General features: G+C 33.9%; 1 long non-coding RNA gene and 1 other non-coding gene across 2 annotated transcripts in view; both read left to right on the forward strand.

The window, feature by feature from the left end:
* LOC140975935 (uncharacterized) overlaps window positions 1-18,091 on the forward strand; it is a 56,401-nt gene extending 38,310 nt beyond the window's left edge. The window contains exon 2 of the long non-coding RNA XR_012175083.1: window positions 17,678-18,091. This is a non-coding gene — a long non-coding RNA (uncharacterized lncRNA). The remainder of the gene's footprint in view (window positions 1-17,677) is intronic.
* Window positions 12,979-13,051, forward strand: TRNAR-UCU (transfer RNA arginine (anticodon UCU)). The gene has a single exon. It is a non-coding gene; the product is annotated as a tRNA-Arg (tRNA).
* Window positions 18,092-20,024: the final 1,933 nt, after the last annotated feature.

The raw sequence follows: 20,024 nt of genomic DNA on the forward strand, positions 1-20,024 counted from the left end.
ACTTACTTGAGAGCTAATGGGTCGGGATGTAAGATCCATGAGTCCGAGGAGATGCATGTCTAACTGTTGCTGATGTCTCAAATCCCTTTAAGATTAGTCTTACTCTTTCTCTAGCTAGAGACAATATTACCATTAACATTCGACGTTACTCTTTTACGACTCCCTTAGTCAACCAAATCAAGCGGTGCAACATCAGCAGCTTGATGTACGATAACTTCTCATAAGGTTACCAATCTCAGTATTACTCTCGCTCATGCACACTTAATGCAACATTCCCCCAAGAAGTATAGAAATATGTTTTTTGGAGACTTGAACCCATGACCTAACTCTGTTACCAATTTTTAGGACCAACCAAATACAACTAAATCAAATGTTATAGTTGTTAGCCAATACACAACTTTATTTTCTTATACGCATGGTAGCTCAGAATGCACCTACTTTGGTACTAATGGGTCGGACCGTTAGGCTCATGAGTCTGGCGATGTGTGTGTCTATCTGGTGCCGCTGTCTCATATCTCTTTGAGATCGGTCTAACCAGTTATTTACTGTCGATCATTTTGGAAATTACTAAGCTCGCGAGTAGCTCAAGATCGATTTGTTAATAGCCCACTTAAGGTATATATAGGCTCGAGATTTTATCATAAGGCTTGAGATCGAGTCGATATTGTATGGTAATTTCAAAATCAAGATTTCTACATATCTTAACCTAACAATCTCCCCTTTGGAATCTTTTACGAGTCTAGTTTGCATTGCAAAAAAATGGTTTTTCATTTAGCCACTTGAGCAATGAGTTAAGCCATTTTTCTTACGGTCGTTGCAAACTGCTCGAAAATTAAATTCTGCATATAGATGTTAGAAAGAATATGAAATTTCGAATTTTAAATATCAAAATTAGTTTCAAATGCTCTTTCAAGAACAACTGTCTCTAATACCAATTGATAGGATCGATTGGAGGATAATCATTGAGTTACAATAGTTCGGTTCTTGAAATATTGAACATCGATTAATTAAATCGAGTTTGGTTTTCAAACTAAGCGGAAGACACTCAAATAATCCTTCGTAGAAACTTATTTAATATTTTGGTAAATCATTTAAATATAGATACAAGTTGAATAAGTAAAAACATTTTGGTTGAACCATTTTATCGAACACTTGATGTCATTATTTTTGTATTTGAAATACACGTAAAATGCTTCAACGATGCACTCTAAAAAAAATAATAACAAGTAAATGTGATAAATAAATAGACACGAATTTTTTTTATAGATGTTCGGAGATTAACAACTTCTACGTCACTCATTTTTCTCATTCGGAAGGATTCATTAGAAGATTTTGATTTATACAACTCTTTGTATAGACTCATTTCAACTTAGGACTTATCTATTGCCTAATTGAAACTCCTAGCACACTATCGATTATAGGCCGCAACCTCACAATCCGCATAATGTTTAATGTCTCTTATGCCAAGAATACAAACACAATCTTTAATGTCTTTGTGTGAAGACTCACTCATCTAAACTTTGAAGCTCAACTCTCATGTATATGTGTGAGTGATTGTGTGTGATTCGATTCTTCATGTAAGCTTGCCCATGATTTGAACTCCCTTCCAAAACTTGTATTTAATCTTCAGGATATTATATTTATAGGCTCCAAAAATAATATATACATTAGACACAAGAAAATGATCGTTTGGAAAGTTTCTGTATTGTTTCTGATATTGAAACGGTCATTTCCGCCTTACTGGCCACTTTTCTCGAGCCTAACTTATTTTGAAGTCCGCTGCCAATGGGGATCGTCAGCTAAAATGATCATTTAGTTAGGTTCGTCAGCTAGACTGAATCAAACTGATGAGGTCTGCTGATTTCAGTCTACACAGAACTCATATTTTCATCGTCATTTATCAACATCTTGAACTCTGATTCAGACTTCGACTTGTGAATATGATTCGTAGATCGTCATTTAGCTTGTAACGCATACCGAATCGTTTCATTTCGATAACCGAGCTAATCAGCCTGACCAAAATACCGTAATTTCTCATACCTAACTGATCCTTGTTGATCAGCCAAACTGACGAGCCTTACTGCAATCAGTTTGCCTAGATAACATCTGGTTGAGCCCAACTGACGTGAAATACGACTTGTCCCAAATTGGGTTTTCTATTCATTCGTTTTGGTGGCTGGTATGTTGCATCATCGAGCTATGAGATATTATTAAAACACTGCAGCTCGTCAAATTTTTCAGATTGACTAAATTCGAATTTCAGCTTCCATCTTTATTTAACAACTTTACACTTGAATAAATATGTTAGAAACACAATAACAAGTTTTGGTATCATCAAAATTAAGACTGTTAGAGTTTCTAAACCCAACATCAGGCTAATATATGAGAATTTAAGGAGGTAGACTTTTCATTTTATAGTCTTTCAATATCTTTTCTTTTACTCAGATTTCGATGTGGTGCGATGGAACTAATTAGCCGAGTTTGAGCTTGAGCCACATAAACGAGCCAAGCTCAAGTTCGAGCTCGCGATCAGGCTAGCAAACTTACGAGTCGAATATACTTAATTTCGAGCTCGACTCAATAATATTAACGAACGATATCAAACGAGCTTTTTACCTAATCGAGTTCTGAATAGCTCTCGAACGGTTTGGTTCTTTCACATCCCTAAAATGCTATATCGATGAACACTTGTATTAGTTGTATGAAACCAGAAGACGATTTTTAAAATTTAAAAATAAATATTTTGTCTTAAAATTAATACAAATGATATTCAACTAGGAGAGAGAAAAAATATTTCAAAGAGAGATATAGATATGTGAAGCGATCTTATGGATGTTTTTGTGATATTTTAAATATTTAAGTTCAGCTTGTAAGTTATTTAAAAAAATTATTATTTCACTCGTACGATGCGCAGACTGTATCTCATTATTAAAATGATATTTTAATGATATTAAATGTTTTATTTAGATGATAGTAATTTTTTGAAATTATTACTACCACTACTATTATTCTATTATATTATGGATTCATTAATTTATCTTGTAAATATTTTTTTTTATTATGGTCTACTATTTTTTAAAATTTATACTATAACAATTTTTATAATATTATTACTTTTTTTTCATCAAGGATGTTATTACTACTGTAAATTAAATAACCATATATAGTAGCATGTTATCACTAGTATAAATATAAATTAAATAATCATAATTCATCACTAATGATGTTATCACTATTATACTCCAGTCAAATTTTGTTAATATTAAGAGCTTACCACTAGGTCAAAAATTATAATTGTTAGCTAATGCACAACTTATTTCTTTATACTTGTAGCAGCCCAGAGTGCAGTGCATCTACTTGAGTGTTAATGTTTTGGGTTGTTAGGCCCATGATTCTGGGTAAATATGTGTCTATCTGTTGTTGTCTCATATACTTTAGAAATCAATCTTATCATTTCTCTACCGTCAGTCATGTTCCCAACAGAGACAGTTTTACCCGTTAAGATTTGGTTTAATTATTTTACGACCCACTAGCCAATCAAATTAAGCGACACAAGATCAACACCTTGACACATGAGAACTTCACAGGAGGTCGCTCATCTCAGTACTCTTCTTACTCATGCACGCTTAAGTCAACATTTTCCAAGAAGCATGTAAATATGCTTTTTGGGAGACTTAAACAATTAACCTCGCTTTGATACCAATTGTTAGGATCAAACTTTTACTTCTAAGTCACAAACTATAGTTGTTAGCCAATGCGTAACTTTATTTTCTTATACTTATGGTAGCGCATAGTGCAACACCTACTGGGTTGTTAAAGGGTCGAGATGTTAGGTCCACGAGTCTGGGAGGTACATGTCTATCTGTTGGTGTTGTTCATATCATTTAGTTATTAGTATTATCCTTTCCCTACCATCATTTCTCTCTCTAGTAGAGAAAATATTACCCATTAAGATCTGACATCACTCTTTTATGGTCCACACAGCCAACCAGATTAAACGGCACAACATCAGCAACTTGACAAATGAGAACTTCCTATGAGATCATGTAAGGACCGTGTATCGTATTATCGTAAAACCTATGTTGATTATCGATAAATTATTAAATTGTCATGTGATTATGTAGTTGATGTATGTCCTGACAAGGGAAATTGAGAAAATGAATATTGAATACGAATTGACGTGGTAAGAGATCGAGTGGAAAAGCCGGATGCCAATATAATACCAAAACCAATATTTTGGGTACAGAATGTGTGGCGCCCGAGCGGTAGAAGATTACCGCCCGAGCGCCAGTGCAGAGAATGTTAGCATTCGGGCAGAACGTTCCGCGGTAGTTTTTGACCGCCCGAGCACGGTACCAATATTTCTCGGGGGCAGAACGTCTCGCGCTCGGGCGCGAGAATTCTACCGCCCGAGCGCGAGAGCGGAGGAGTGATAAGAACGAGGCTTCTTTCTCATTTTCTTTATTTCCTTCGCTACAATTCGAGAATAAACGAGAGATTTCGATTTTCTTTCGTCCGAATCGACTTCGAAACGCTGTCTAAACGCGAAACAAATTATATATTTGTGATTGTCGCGTCGAGGGCTTCTGACTGAGGTAATTTTCTTCTAGTTCCAGCAGCTCTAAATATCAAAGCGCTGGAATAGCATGTATTTGAAGTTGAATTTCTTATATGTAGTAGAATAACCGACAAGAAACTCATATTCGAAGTCGGAATTGAATTATATTATGATTTGAATTTTATATGAATTTTTGAAGTTTCAAATAATATTTGAAACTCATATTAATGATTTTGATTAGGTTATTGATTGGAATGAGTATGTTATTGATGTAGATAAAGTATTATACCGATATCTTCAGGCTACATCAACTGGAACGAAGAATTGAGGTATGTTTCGACCGGGTAACATACGACAGGTATATGTATCATATGATATATGCTTGATTGATTTGATTGGATTGAGAATACATGTCCATATGCCTTATTTGTTGAGTTGATGTGGCATACATGACATGCACGTTGAGCTATGATCCTTGGATACCCTGATATGATTTGATTTGATTATGGGGTTTGTGAACACAATGCTATGTTTGGTATTAAATGACCCTTAAAGCATAGACATTTGTGGCCCCGATGATTGGATATGAGATTTGGGATTTGATGGCGCTTCATCGACGCTATCATACGAATATCCCTTATTGAGGCCGGTGTGCCAGCTCGAGCATTGATTTGATAGCGATTCGATTGACTCTGACATGTGCTCAGTGGATGGACATTTGACCTGATACCTCTACGACATACATGCATTGCATATCATATATCTTTGTTTAGATATCTGAGGTATATATTGTGGTTGCTTCAGACTGAGCTTTGCTCACCCGAGGTGGGGCTGTTGTTGTCTTTGTATGTTGACAATGACAGGTTCTCCAGGATATCAGGAGACCGGAGAGGGTGCTTCTGGAGGGAGTCATAGTGTGATTTGAGGTTTAGTGGTTGCTTCCCGGTATATATGTATATGTATCTATATACCGGGGCATGTCCCGAGGATATGATTTATTGTTGTANTATTCAAATAGCATATTTTGGGCTCATTGTAAAGAAATTTTAAACTCGTTTTCCGCTGTGATTAATTAACCCTAATCAAATTGTGTTGTAATAACGATTAGGAGCTAAGGGCCCCACACGGAGTGGTATCAGAGCATAGCTGGGAATGCTCGATTGAGTCTTGTGTACACTTGAATAGGCACAAATGAATTGTGCGCATGTGTTTGAATTATTTGTATTACTTGCTCTTACTTGATTTGATTTGAGTAAGTATCTGATGAGATTGATGATACGAGATGATGAGATTATGAAATTGATATGAAATTGTGATATTCATCATATGATTTGTAGATGGATCCCACAAATGAAACTGCGAGTAGCAGTACTGAGAGGATTGCTGGACAATTTGAAGGATTGTCCATGGATGTAGTGATGGCTCGATTCCAGGATTTGAAACCACCGAGGTTCTTTGGCACTGAGAGTGCGGAAAGAGCTGAAGCCTGGTTGAAGGATATTGAGCATCTGTTTAATATTGTGGAGTATTCCAAGGCTCGGAGACTGAAACTTGCTTTGTATCAGTTGAAAGACCGAGCTAAATCTTGGTGGGAAGCCGCTGAGATTGGATTGAAAGAGGCCGGGATTGAAGTCACATGGGATGTCTTCAAGGCCCAGTTTTTGGAGCAGTATTCTCCTCCTTCTTATTATACTGCTCAGGAGAATGAATTCAATAATCTGCAGCAGGGAACGATGTCTGTTGCAGAATATGCTTCAAAATTTTCTACTCTGTTGAAGTATGCACCTCACGTAGCTGGGAATGCGAGGGCAAAATATAACAGGTTTGTAAATGGTTTACATCCTGCGATATATACTTATGTTGTTTCTGGTTTGCCTACCAACTACGCAGAGGCAGTGGAACGAGCCAAGGCAGCTGAGGCTGGACTCAGGCGAGGAGGTCCACAGTATACTCCTCCACCACCAGTGTCAGCTCAGCAGCCTGCATTGCGTCCAAGGGGGAAGAAGTTCAAGAAGACTGGTTCTGTTTCTTCGTTTTCTTCGAGTTCCAGTGGATCCCAGAGAGGGAGTCCCGTGATTGCTCCTTATTGTAGTCATTGTGGGGGTAAACATACTATCGAGCAGTGTCGAGGTATGTTTGGTACTTGTTATCAGTGTGGGCAGGAAGGTCATTTCTCTCGAGTATGTCCGAACTAGGGTACGACTTCTTCTCAACCCCAGCCAGGATTTAGAGGTGGCCCTAGCATGATGAGACCTGATGTTCCTGTTCCATCTTTTCAGCAGTCGAGTGTCCCACTATATCGAGGACTAGGTGGTCAGACTGCCCAGGTTCCTCCTCAAGTTCGAGTGTATGCTATGATTGAGGATCAGGCGAAAGAAGATCCTGGTGGTGTGATTGCAGGTATCTGCATGCTTTACGATTATCCTGCACGTGTTTTATTTGATACAGGAGCATCTCACTCATTCATATCGCATGCATTTGTTGCATCTCATGGTATTGAGTGTACCCCGTTGTATGATGTTTTGTCGATAGCCACCCCAGCAGGAAAGATTATTTTGTCTGAGCAAGTTGTGCATAATTGTGTATTGATATATGAGGATAATGTAATGTTCTGGAATTTGATTGTCCTCCCAATGCACGACTTTGATTGTATTGTTGGTATGGATATCTTGACGACAAATCGAGCTACTGTTAATTGTTTTCATGGAGTGGTTCGATTTTGACCTGTTGATGGACCCAAGTGGAATTTTTATGGCAAGGGTTCCCAAGCCAAAATTCCATTGGTATCCTCTTTGGAAATGTCTTGACTTTTGACTAGCGGAGAGGAAGGTTATCTTATATACGCTATTGATGTCTCTAAGAAGGAGCCTTCTTTATCGGATATTCCTGTTGCGAACGAATTCCCAGATGTATTTCCCGATGAGATTCCTGATTTTCCGCCTCATCGAGAAGTTGAGTTTAGTATTGATCTTGTGCCGGGGACTGCACCTATATCAAAAGCTCCTTATCGCATGGCACCATTGGAATTGAAAGAACAATTACAGGATCTTCTCGACAAGGGATATATTCGATCGAGTGTATCACCTTGGGGAGCTCCAGTTTTATTTGTTCGAAAGAAAGACGGTACTATGCGAATGTGTATCGATTATAGGCAATTGAATCGGTCTACTGTGAAAAATAAGTACCCACTTCCTCGTATTGATGATCTCTTTGATCAGGTTCAGGGTACTTCTGTATACTCGAAGATTGATCTTCGTTCTGGGTATCATCAAGTACGTGTTCGAGAAGAAGATGTGCCTAAAACTGTTTTTCGTACCAGGTATGGCCACTATGAATTCTTGGTTATGTCTTTTGGTCTCACGAATGCTCCTGCTGTATTTATGGATCTAATGAATCATGTCTTTCGAAATTATCTTGACCGATTCGTTATTGTTTTTATCGATGATATTCTCGTGTATTCAAAATCGAACAAGGAGCATACTGAACATCTGAGACTGGTACTTCAAACTCTTCGTAATGGACATTCATATGCTAAATTGTCCAAATGCGAATTCTGGATGGATAGAGTAGTATTTTTAGGTCACGTCATTTCGAGACATGGCATATCTGTTGATCCTGTTAAGGTTGAAGTTGTATTGAATTGGCCGAGACCTACGAATGTTCCTGAGATTAGTAGCTTCATGGGTTTAGCTGCTTATTATCATCGTTTTATTGAAGGATTTTCGAAAATAGCTAAACTTATTACTCAACTGACACAGAAGAATCAGCGATTCATTTGGTCAGAGGAATGTGAAGCTAGTTTTCTTGAATTGAAGACGAGATTGACCACAGCACCTGTGCTTACTATTCCCTCAGGTACCGGAGGAATTGCAGTGTGAACAGATGCATCTGGTAAAGGTTTGGGCTGTGTTCTGATGCAACATAGCAAAATGATTGCTTATGCGTCTCGTCAATTGAAATCTCATGAAACACGTTATCCTGTTCATGATCTTGAATTGGCTGCCATTGTGTTTGCTTTGAAGATTTGGCACCATTATTTGTACGGAGAAAAGTTTATTATTTATTCGGACCATAAGAGTCTGAAATATCTCTTTTCTCAATCGGATTTGAACATGAGGCAACGCAGGTGGATGGATCTCCTGAAAGATTTTGATTGTGAGATTCAATCTCACCCTGGATCGGTGAATGTTACTGCGGATGCCTTTAGTCGTAAGGTGCATGATTCTGTGTTAGCATCTGTTTGTGTCGCCAAAGTACAAGAGGATATACATACTTTTGGTTGGACTTTTCACTCGAATTGGAATTCTGTCACTGTTTCAGCATTGCAAATTGAGCCGAACTTGATATCTAAAATCCGAAAGGCCCAACGAAGCGATGCTCAGATTCAGAAGTCGAAAGAACTTGTATCTGCAGGACATCAGTCTGGATTTCAGATTTCTTATGATGGTTCATTACGACTTAATGGTCGGCTGGTAGTTCCTGATAATTCTGATTTGAAATCTGCCTTTTTCGAGAAGCACATTTTAGCAAATACAGTATTCACCCTGGAGGTCGAAAGATGTATTTGACATTGAGACCCCAATTCTGGTGGAGACGTATGAAGAAGGACATTGCTGAGTTTATTTCGAAATGCTTGGTCTGCCAGCAAGTGAAAGCCGAGAGAATGAAACCGGGAGGATTACTCCATAGTCTCGAAATCCCGAAATGGAATTGAGAACATATTGCTATGGACTTTGTGACTCATTTACCTCGTTCACCCAAGGGCTGTGATGCTATTTGGGTCATTATTGATCGGCTTTCGAAATCTGCACACTTTATTCCGTATGAACGGACTTATCCTTATAAGAGAATGACCCGTTTATACATTGAGAATGTTGTGAGACTGCACGGTGTGCCAGTCTCAATTGTATCTGATCGTGATCCCAGATTTGCTTCTAAATTCTGGGGTAGTTTCCAAGAAGCCATGGGTACGCGTTTGGCTATGAGTACTGCTTATCATCCTCAAACTGATGGCCAGACTGAGCGTACAATTCAAACGTTAGAGGATATGTTGCGTGCGATTGTGATGGATTTCAGAATGGGATGGCAAGATGTTTTACCATTGGTGGAATTTTCTTATAATAATAGCTTCCAAACAAGCATTGGTATGGCACCGTTTGAAGCCTTATACGGGAGACGATGTAGATCACCGTTATTCTGGGATGAAATTGGTGAAAGACAATTGACTGGACCTGAAATGATACAGGAAATGAATGATAAGGTTCAATTGATTCGACAGCGGATGAAAGCCGCTCAGGATCGTCAAACGAGTTATGCAAATAAACGAAGACGACCCTTAGAATTCCAGAAAGGTGATAAAGTATTCTTGAAAATATCTCCCTTTAGAGGCACTGTTCGATTTGGTATGCGAGGAAAATTGTCTCCTCGTTATGTTGGTCCATACGAGATTCTGGATCGAGTTGGTGATCTCGCGTATCGACTAGCATTGCCACAAGCATTATCTGCCATTCACGATGTATTTCATGTTTCTATGTTGAGAAAGTATGAACCAGATCCATCACATGTACTTGCACCTGATGAGGTTGAACTCGATCCATCTCTTTCTTATGTTGAGCAACCTGTTCGTATTATAGATCGAAAGGAGAAGATATTGCGCAACAAATCGATTCCGTTGGTTCGAGTACAATGGACACGAAATGGTGTGGAGGAGTCAACCCTTGATCGTGAAATATCGATTGCTTGTTGAACCCTGCTTGCGAGAATCATATCCGCACTTGTTCGATTCTATTCCACCTGTTCCATTGTATTCAATGTACAATGATCCGTTTACTGATTTTAGTTTTGATATGTACTATAACTGGTGACGTATTATATGTTTGCCAATGTTATGTATAAAGAGATGTTTGAGAGTTCGAGGACGAAATCTTTTAAGAGGGGGAGAAATGTAGGGACCGTGTATCGTATTATCGTAAATCCTATGTTGATTATCGATAAATTATGAAATTGTCATGTGATTATGTAGTTGATGTATGTCCTGATAAGGGAAATTGAGAAAATGAATATTGAATACGAATTGACGTTGTAAGAGATCGAGTGGAAAAGCCGGACGCCAATATAATACCAAAACCAATATTTTGGGTACAGAATGTGTGGCGCCCGAGCGGTAGAAGATTACCGCCCGAGCGCCAGTGCAGAGAATGTTAGCATTCGGGCAGAACGTTCCGCGGTAGTTTTTGACCGCCCGAGCGCGAGAACGGTGGAGTGATAAGAACGAGGCTTCTTTCTCATTTTCTTTATTTCCTTCGCTACAATTCGAGAATAAACGAGAGATTTCGATTTTCTTTCGTCCGAATCGACTTCGAAACGCTGTCTAAACGCGAAACAAATTATATATTTGTGATTGTCGCGTCGAGGGCTTCTGACTGAGGTAATTTTCTTCTAGTTCCAGCAGCTCTAAATATCAAAGCGCTGGAATAGCGTGTATTTGAAGTTGAATTTCTTATATTAGTAGAATAACCGACAAGAAACTCATATTCGAAGTCGGAATTGAATTATATTATGATTTGAATTTGATATGAATTTTTGTAGTTTCAAATAATATTTGAAACTCATATTAATGATTTTGATTAGGTTATTGATTGATTTGATTGATTGGATTGAGAATACATGTCCATATGCCTTATTCGTTGAGTTGATGTGACATACATGACATGCACGTTGAGCTATGATCCTTGGATACCCTGATATGATTTGATTTGATTCTGGAGTTTGTGAACACAATGCTATGTTTGGTATTAAATGACCCTTAAAGCATAGACATTTGTGGCCCCGATGATTGGATATGAGATTTGGGATTTGATGGCGCTTCGTCGACGCTATCATACGAGTATCCCTTATTGAGGCCGGTGTGCCAGCTCGAGCATTGATTTGATAGCGATTCGATTGACTCTGACATGTGCTCAGTGGATGGGCATTTGACCTGATACCTCCACGACATACATGCATTGCATATCATATATCTTTGTTTAGATATCTGTGGTATATATTGTGGTTGCTTCAGACTGAGCTTTGCTCACCCGAGATGGGGCTGTTGTTGTCTTTGTATGTTGACAATGACAGGTACTCCAGGATATCAGGAGACCAGAGAGGGTGCTTCTGGAGAGAGTCATAGTCTGATTTGAGGTTTAGTGGTTGCTTCCCAGTATATATGTATATGTATCTATATACCGGGGCATGTCCCGAGGATATGATTTATTGTTGTATGAGTTGTTTTGATTATGTGTGGGCAGATTTTATGATGTGAGATGAAATACTATTTTTAGTATTCAAATAGCATATTTCGGGCTCATTGTAAAGAAATTTTAAACTCGTTTTCCGCTGTGATTAATTAACCCTAATCAAATTGTGTTGTAATAACGATTAGGAGCTAAGGGCCCCACAGATCACCAATCCGAATACTTTTTAATCTCAGTTAATTTTTTGTGTTCACATATATGTGAACATTTTTATAAATGCTATATACAATAATATGTCAATTTTCGGTTCTAAATTTGAAATTTGATCGACTGTTATAAATTTTTTTAAATTTCGTTTTATTTTTTGTGTTCATATATATGTTAAGATTTTCACAAAATACTATATTTGATAATATACCAATTTTTTGTTCATATATAATAAAGACTATATAATGAAGGGCATTTGAAAGGTCTTTAATTAAAAGTAGTAATAATATAGTCTCTACTCTTTTGAAAATATTATTCCTATTACTCCTATTATTATTATTATTATTATTATTATTATACAGATTCATTAAATTTATTTTGGAAATATTTTTTTTTGGGTTTCAAGACATTTTTTTACGGTGGTTTCAAGACATTTAATGTTGGCAAAAACTTGTGTGAGACGGTCTCACGGGTCGTATTTTGTGAGACAGATCTTTTATTTGGGTCATCCATGAAAAAGTATTAATTTTTATGCTAAGAATATTACTTTTTATTGTGGATATCGGTAGGATTGACCCGTCTCACATATAAATATTCGTGAGACTGTCTCATAAGAGACCTACTCTTTAATGTTATGTCTCTATTTTTTTTAAACATCTCTCTCTATTATTTTTCAAAAGTTATTTTGGACGGGAAAATACCGATTTTCTATTTTTATCATACTATTCTGCTTTTATATATAGATTATATAAACATTGAGAAATTTATAAGATGTTAATAATTGTCTAGTAAAATAAATTTTTTTAAAAACTTATAATACAAATAATTATATCAAAAATTAAAATTTCTAATTTTATTTAAAAATTTCCCAAAATAATATTAAGCCCATTTCTTTTATTTTCTACTCCTTATTTTTTACCTTTTTTGTCTAAATATAAAATGGATACATAAATAATAACTATCAAAATCGCAATAACAGCGCCCATGGCCTAATGGATAAGGCGTCTGACTTCTAATCAGGCGATTGTGGGTTCGAGTCCCACTGGGCGTGGTCATTTATTTTGGGCCAAGACAATAATAATTCTTATGCTTTTTTTAGGCCCAAGTCTTTTTCACGGGCCCACTATTTAGTTTTTGCTTTATTTGTAGACCCAAGATTTTTTTGGGCCCACTATTTATTTTTTAAAAATATTTTACATTTTATTTTTGGAAAACAAAGGAAAAAGATTTAACAATATCTTCATGTAAATATTCAACGAATTTATCACATAATATTTGATTTACAAAATATTTTTTTAAAAAAAATAGAAGTCCTTCCCTTCCATTTTGAATGCCATCTCTATATTTTATGTATTTGTTTCAACTTCATTTGCAAAAAGCTTTAGGTGACAGATGCGTGCATGTTATTAATTGTATGATTTGTTTTAGTTTTGTTCTGAGATTCTCTATGAATAGCTGGGTGTATATTATTTAAAAAAAAGATGATGGGTCTCCCACTTTGTTTTTCTCGAAGAATATATTGATTCAACACGAGTTTTTTTTTTTTATCATCCCTATTTGGTTTATTGTTTTTAAAATTGTCTATAATCCTTTTCTGGTATTATTTTTTTAATACACTTGGATCAAATTCCTCTTACCATCGTCGTGTGTTCCTACTTTGCATAATACTGATTTTATTGAAATAAAAAAATATTTTCATTTGTTTCAGTTTCAATAAAGTTTCAGCTTGGTGTTTTTTGTATTGGTGGAAGGCTCTTACTCAATTCTAGCTGAAAGTGAGGGAAGATGGTCAATATTTTATTCATTAATTTTTTTTTATGGTATTAGGTATTTTATTCATTAATTTTTTTTATGGTATTAGGTGTTCAATTTCAACCATCTCTCAATTGTCTCAACTCATCTACGTTTACTGAATTGTTCTCCTACATTGCAACACCAAATAAGAAAATCTAAATTTTTTACTTTTATTAGCTCATTCATGCATTCAATATTTTAATTTTTTTTAATTTTTGTAAAAATAAACTCTTTTCTTTATGTTGTGGCGTTGTTATGTTGTAATATCATAAATGTTTAATATATTAACCACATATATTCATGACACACGCAACGCGTGTGCCTCAATGGCTAGTATATATAATAGAAGATACCTATAGGTGAANCACGCGTTGCGTGCTTGTGTAATATTTTTTATAATTAATTTGATTTATATTTAAATGATGATAAAAATATAATTATAAGAAATAGTTATAGACTACAATGTAATTTTGATACATAAATTAAAAAATAAATTGAAAAATAAAAGAGTAAAAAAATAACCTCCAAAAGAATAGAACCTATAATCTAAACCCCAACAAACAATGACTTTATCCGTTGAACACATATAACTTACATTAAAATTTTAACATTTTACTAATATATATAATTATTAAAACAGACTATGACACCAAAATTAGTTACTCTAAGTGTCTCAAACTTAATAAAGTAGTATATATATATATATATGTATTGAGGGAGGTCATATTTTTTCCTAAAAAATAAAAAAAATTATGTTTAAGGGTTAGATTTGTAACAGAACACATTTTCACATGAATTTGACCGTCTTACATGTCAATTTTATTATGACATTATTTTACTCAACCAGAAATAGACAATTACTTAAAATTGCGTTCCCCCGGATCGCTGACCTTTGGAGGAAGCTAGCTATATCTACAATCCTATACTAACTAAATTAGGCAAGAACACAAAGTTTGACTATAAACAAGGGAAATATATATAGCTTATACTGATTAAGATTTATGTATGTATAAAAAGTCGATTAAACAAAACAATTCAGATGACGTTGATCAGGATAAATGGATCATATTTCATAATATCAAATATTTATATATTTTTTTTAAGTAAAATGTAATAGTCTTGACCGAATAAGTGTGGATAATAAGAAAAGAATTGGAATATTTAGTATAAAAAATATTAAATCATTTTAATAGATTTAAAATAAATCTATATAGTTTTTAAGTTTTATTAAATCTCGTAATAGGAATCATTAACTTCAATAATATATTTTAAATTTTGACACAAAGATTGTAATGACAAATGAGAATTTTCAATAAAATTATTTAAAGTTTAAAATTTGAGGATTTTTTTTTAATAATTTATGGTAATTATTTAACAACAATTCTATTATCTTATTTTCCATTCTTGAAAAGACGTTAGATGCATTCATTTTATTTTTTTTTAATTTTTATCAGGTATTAAAATCTAATAATGATCGGAAGCAATAGTCTCATGTTTCTTACCAAAATTTGTTATTTACATTGTTTTACTTTAATATATAAATACTTTATTTATCTGATTTACTTCTTGGAAATTGAATTCTATAGAAAAAAATTTGTATTAAATTAATAAATTACTTGAATTTATTCACTAGTCAAATTTTTTTTTTAAAAAATAACAAATCAAATTTAAATGATATATAATTTCAACTTAACTTTAATAAATTTTTTTTTATATAGATATTGGTAATTTATTGCATTCTAAATAATTGCGAGGTAATTGTTGGTTAAACGTGCTTGAGTAAAAAAGTACCAAAATGAGTGACTTTCTTGGAAGCTCTCACGCGTCAAGCTGCTGACGATGTTGAATGATTTGATTGGTTGGGTTAGCCATAAAAAGATGAACGTTATATCTTAATAGATAAGACTGATGTCTGGTGGAGACACAACCAATTGTAAGACACGCCTCTATCCGAACTCATGGGACTAACAACTATACTCATTGGAAGCCAAATAGGTGTAACCTCTCATGTCCTCATATCGCTTAGTCTGAGGTTCTACTATGCAATAAAGATAAAAATAAAGTCATTTATATGCTAATAGTTATAGTTTTTTGTTTAGTGATAAATGTTTGATTCTAATTGTAACTATAATTTGAAGACATTTGGTTTTTTGTAGTCAAATGAGTTAATTAATCTACTAATTTGATTATAAAAAAAAAATTGACAGAACCATATAATTGCTATTGACATAACCATATAATTGCTAATATAATGGGTATTATATCGATTGATCAATGTAATTAATGTTTGTTCTTTTATTAATTAGTGAATTTTTAACATGTTGGATTATTATATTACATAATCTTATATTATTATACGTGAGTATGCAGTAGCACATCAAAATTGAACAGCTAACAAATAATATTTGTTGCGTGAAATGTATATGAATGAGAATATTGTTGGGATGAATGATCTCGTGTGGGAGTTCTCATACGTCAAACTGCTGAAGTTGCGCCACTTGATCTGGTTGGTTAGGTGTGCCGTAAAAGAATGACTTTAGATCTTGATGAGTAATATTGGCTCTGCTGAGGACATGACCGACTGTAGGGAAAAAATAAGGCATAGTTTGATACAGATGATAGGATAAACATGTGATATATAATATAAGGATAAGTTAAGGATAAATAAGATGTAGGATATTATATTTAATGTTTAGTAAGATTTTAATAAGATTGACTAAATTTATATAGTAGATTGTAATGACAAAATTAACCTTATGATAATAAATTTTATAATTTCAAAGTCGTTACTTGAGTTCATATTTCTTATATGTTCATGCGCCGACAGTGCTTGCATGATTTATTTATTTTTACTTAATTTTATATATTATGTAATATGATAATTGAGCCATTGATTTTGTGAGTCAAGTCAAATATCATTTTTTAAGGTTAATCGAATGATACTAATAATTTTATTGAGATTTATAAAAATCATTTATATAATTATCTCGAGTTCATTTATATAATTATCATATTATATAATATAAACAAATAAATAAAAATATTTATTTGATTTTAATTTCTACCTACCAACAGAGATTTATAAAAATCATTTATAGGGTTTAGGATTTTTATATATTGAAAGCAATTAAGTCACTTGTGATGTTTTTTATCATTAAATTAAAATTATCACATATTATAAAAGGGATATTTTTGTTAGAGTGGATGCCCTGCAAGTCAACTGTTGACTAGGGATTTTATTGACTCAGTTGTAAAGAACAATCTTTATTTTAATATAATTCATTATTTCATGGTTTGTTATTTCTTTATCTGTATACCCATGATTTCAAACATAGATAAAGACCTTGATTATACTTTAATACAAATGAATCGTAATTCGATGTTGAAACTCATTTGTAAACACTGTATGATCTAAATTCGTTCCTAGTCGATTCAGCCGCCTAAAACATGGATAAAGGTCGCTTGAGCTCGAGACTAGCATCTGTGATGTTGTGTACTGCGTTTCTTGGTAAGGGCATAGAGATGTCCAAACATACAGATGGGTAGTCATATGATGATTATACCGAACAACCCTCCCTCGGACTTTCCAAGTGGTTATCATTCATCGAGAGGATAAGTCCGTGGTTATGATTGTACACCATTAGTCCTTACGACCCGGGACAACACTGAGGCTCTATATGCTAGGGCTGTGCTTTGACTCGTTTACCGGCTCCAGGAGAGTCATCAGGTGGCGAGGTTGGGTATAGTTGCGACACATATAGGAGCCAGTGCATTGTAGTCGGGGATTCACCGCTCACCTACGGGTGTGGATATCCTATGTGATCTGATGTAATAATAGTGCATGGAATCTCTGGCCAGAGTATGAGATGTACGTTAGAGAAAGAGTTCTCCAATAGTACACGCGATGCCACTATTAAAGTTATCACATAGTTATCGAATTAATATGCAACCCTCGATGAACCAATGGTTGCAGATTCGATCGGGATATATGAGATGAAGGGACCGTACTGTACGTTAATCATAATCGACTGGTTCTTGCAGGCACTATCAGTGATACCTAGGGGATCATGGGGCGATGCTACTAGACGCTCTTACCATGATCCGATGGGTGCAATCAGAAATGAGTTCTGACATTCTTGATCAAGGTGTTGATGAAAAGAATGGGGCTAACTAGGGTAAGCCCGAATAAGAATAAATGTTATTCTGAATCACAAAGAGTTGTGAACCCACGGCTAGCTGTATCCCTGAACCATTGAGGGTCACACAAGTACTGGATCATTTGTTCCCGTTGAGAGAATAAATTCAAGTAGTTGAGTTTATATTATAGTAAATTCAAGGAGTTGAATTTATGATAATTAAATTTTGAGAAAAAAAAAATTCAAGTAGTTGAATTTATATTATAATAAATTCAAGGAGTTGAATTTATGATAATTAAATTTTGAGAGAATAAATTCAAGGAGTTGAATTTATAAAATTTGAGAATTTAATTTATTAAACTCAAAAGTTGAGTTTATTAAATATTAAATTTTGGAGTTGATAAAATTCAAGGAGTTGAATTTACAATTTATATATTAAATTCAAATGTTGAATTTATAATGGATTTAATTTATTAAACTCAAAAGTTGAGTTTATTAAATATTAAATTAAAATTGGTGGGAAGTATGTTTAAATGTGTTTGTAGGAGTACAAGTCCAACATACTAAATAATTAAAGTTTAATGGACTTTGATTAATTAATTAAACTAGTTGGACTAGTCCTATTAATTAACCAAGCCCATTAAAATTAATTAAATAGGTCCAATTATTTTATTATGGTAATTATGCCATAGATATTTTATTTAAATGGGAGACCTTAAAATAACCTAGCCTCCATAGACTCCTCATCCTTGAAATTCTCAATATATATATATATATATGTGCATGGAGATTGCATTTGATAAGGCATGCATTTAGAATCTTAAATTTACTTAATTAATTGGATTAATTAAGTAAATAATAGATTAGAAAGATAATTAGAATATTTTATTCTAATGGCATGCAATTTTCGAGAATAAATAAAGGGGCATGACCGAAGCTTTGAAGATGAAGGAATTGTTTTTTTGGCTTTCTCCAAATTCCAAAAGTGCTCTCGAAAATCACATCTCAAAAGCAAGAAAGATATAGTTTGTTATATCGATATATAAACTATATAACAGTTCAAACGTCACGGTTCGACCGTTTTCTCGACAGAAAAGATGATTGTACTCCAACAATTTAGTTTTGATTTATACTTGGCTTGACAACCTGTAGTTCTAGTGAACCTTGACGAGATTTTATGCAGAGACTACTTGAAAAACATAGTTATGTGTGTCAATCATGTCCCATCGATAATCGGGTAATGAGACATGCTTATAGAAACTCCATTGAATCGAATGTTTGTCAAATTTTAATTTATCTTTATATCTGTGAGACGGTCAACTTTGTCCATATTTATAATAAAAATTAATATTTTTGACTTAAAAAGTAATATTGAAAAATGATAATTAATTGATAAAAGTTTGTTAGTTTTATTATAGTCATTGTCATTCTAAAGCGTTTGTGGTGAAAAACTAAATTAATTTATGTCCAATTTGCAAACAAATAACTATTTTTCTTTTCATTGTTTTTACTATTTATTTGTGAAAATTTGTCCGGGAATTTCGTTCATTTTGCATTAGTTTATTTTTTTGGTTTTGTTCTTGTATTTTCTCTGCATTGCTTTCATCTTTTTTCCTACTGTTTCAATAAAAATTGAATAATTAAATTATGAAAACTCTTATATAGATAAAAAGTAGTCATTTGATTCTTATACATTTCTTTTATTTCGCAATCTAAATATTAGAAAAAAAATGTGTAAATTCATTATAATTTATGAATTAGTTGAAATAATTATTTTTTCCAAAATATACGGAAGAAACTTTATTTTAGTCGTGGTTTCTAATTTTTTTTTTGGGGAAACAAAATTGTGCTAGAGTGCTTAATTGGATGGGTTTATGAAAATAAAATGATTTAGTATAAAAACAATAGACTCAGATACCTTTAGATTTTTATTTACTTCTTTGAATATTATCACAATTTGATAAACATGTTTTTAATCAATATTTTCTCACGTGCAACTCAAATGCACCTCTTCTAGATATATAAATAAGAAATATAATTTATTATAATTAGATCTCGAACCTTAAACCTCGTATCAAACTTGAAACCTTAGCG

This window comes from Primulina huaijiensis, chromosome 4, assembly GCF_012295235.1.
Source record: "Primulina huaijiensis isolate GDHJ02 chromosome 4, ASM1229523v2, whole genome shotgun sequence".
In the NCBI taxonomy this organism is placed as follows: Eukaryota; Viridiplantae; Streptophyta; class Magnoliopsida; order Lamiales; family Gesneriaceae; genus Primulina; species Primulina huaijiensis.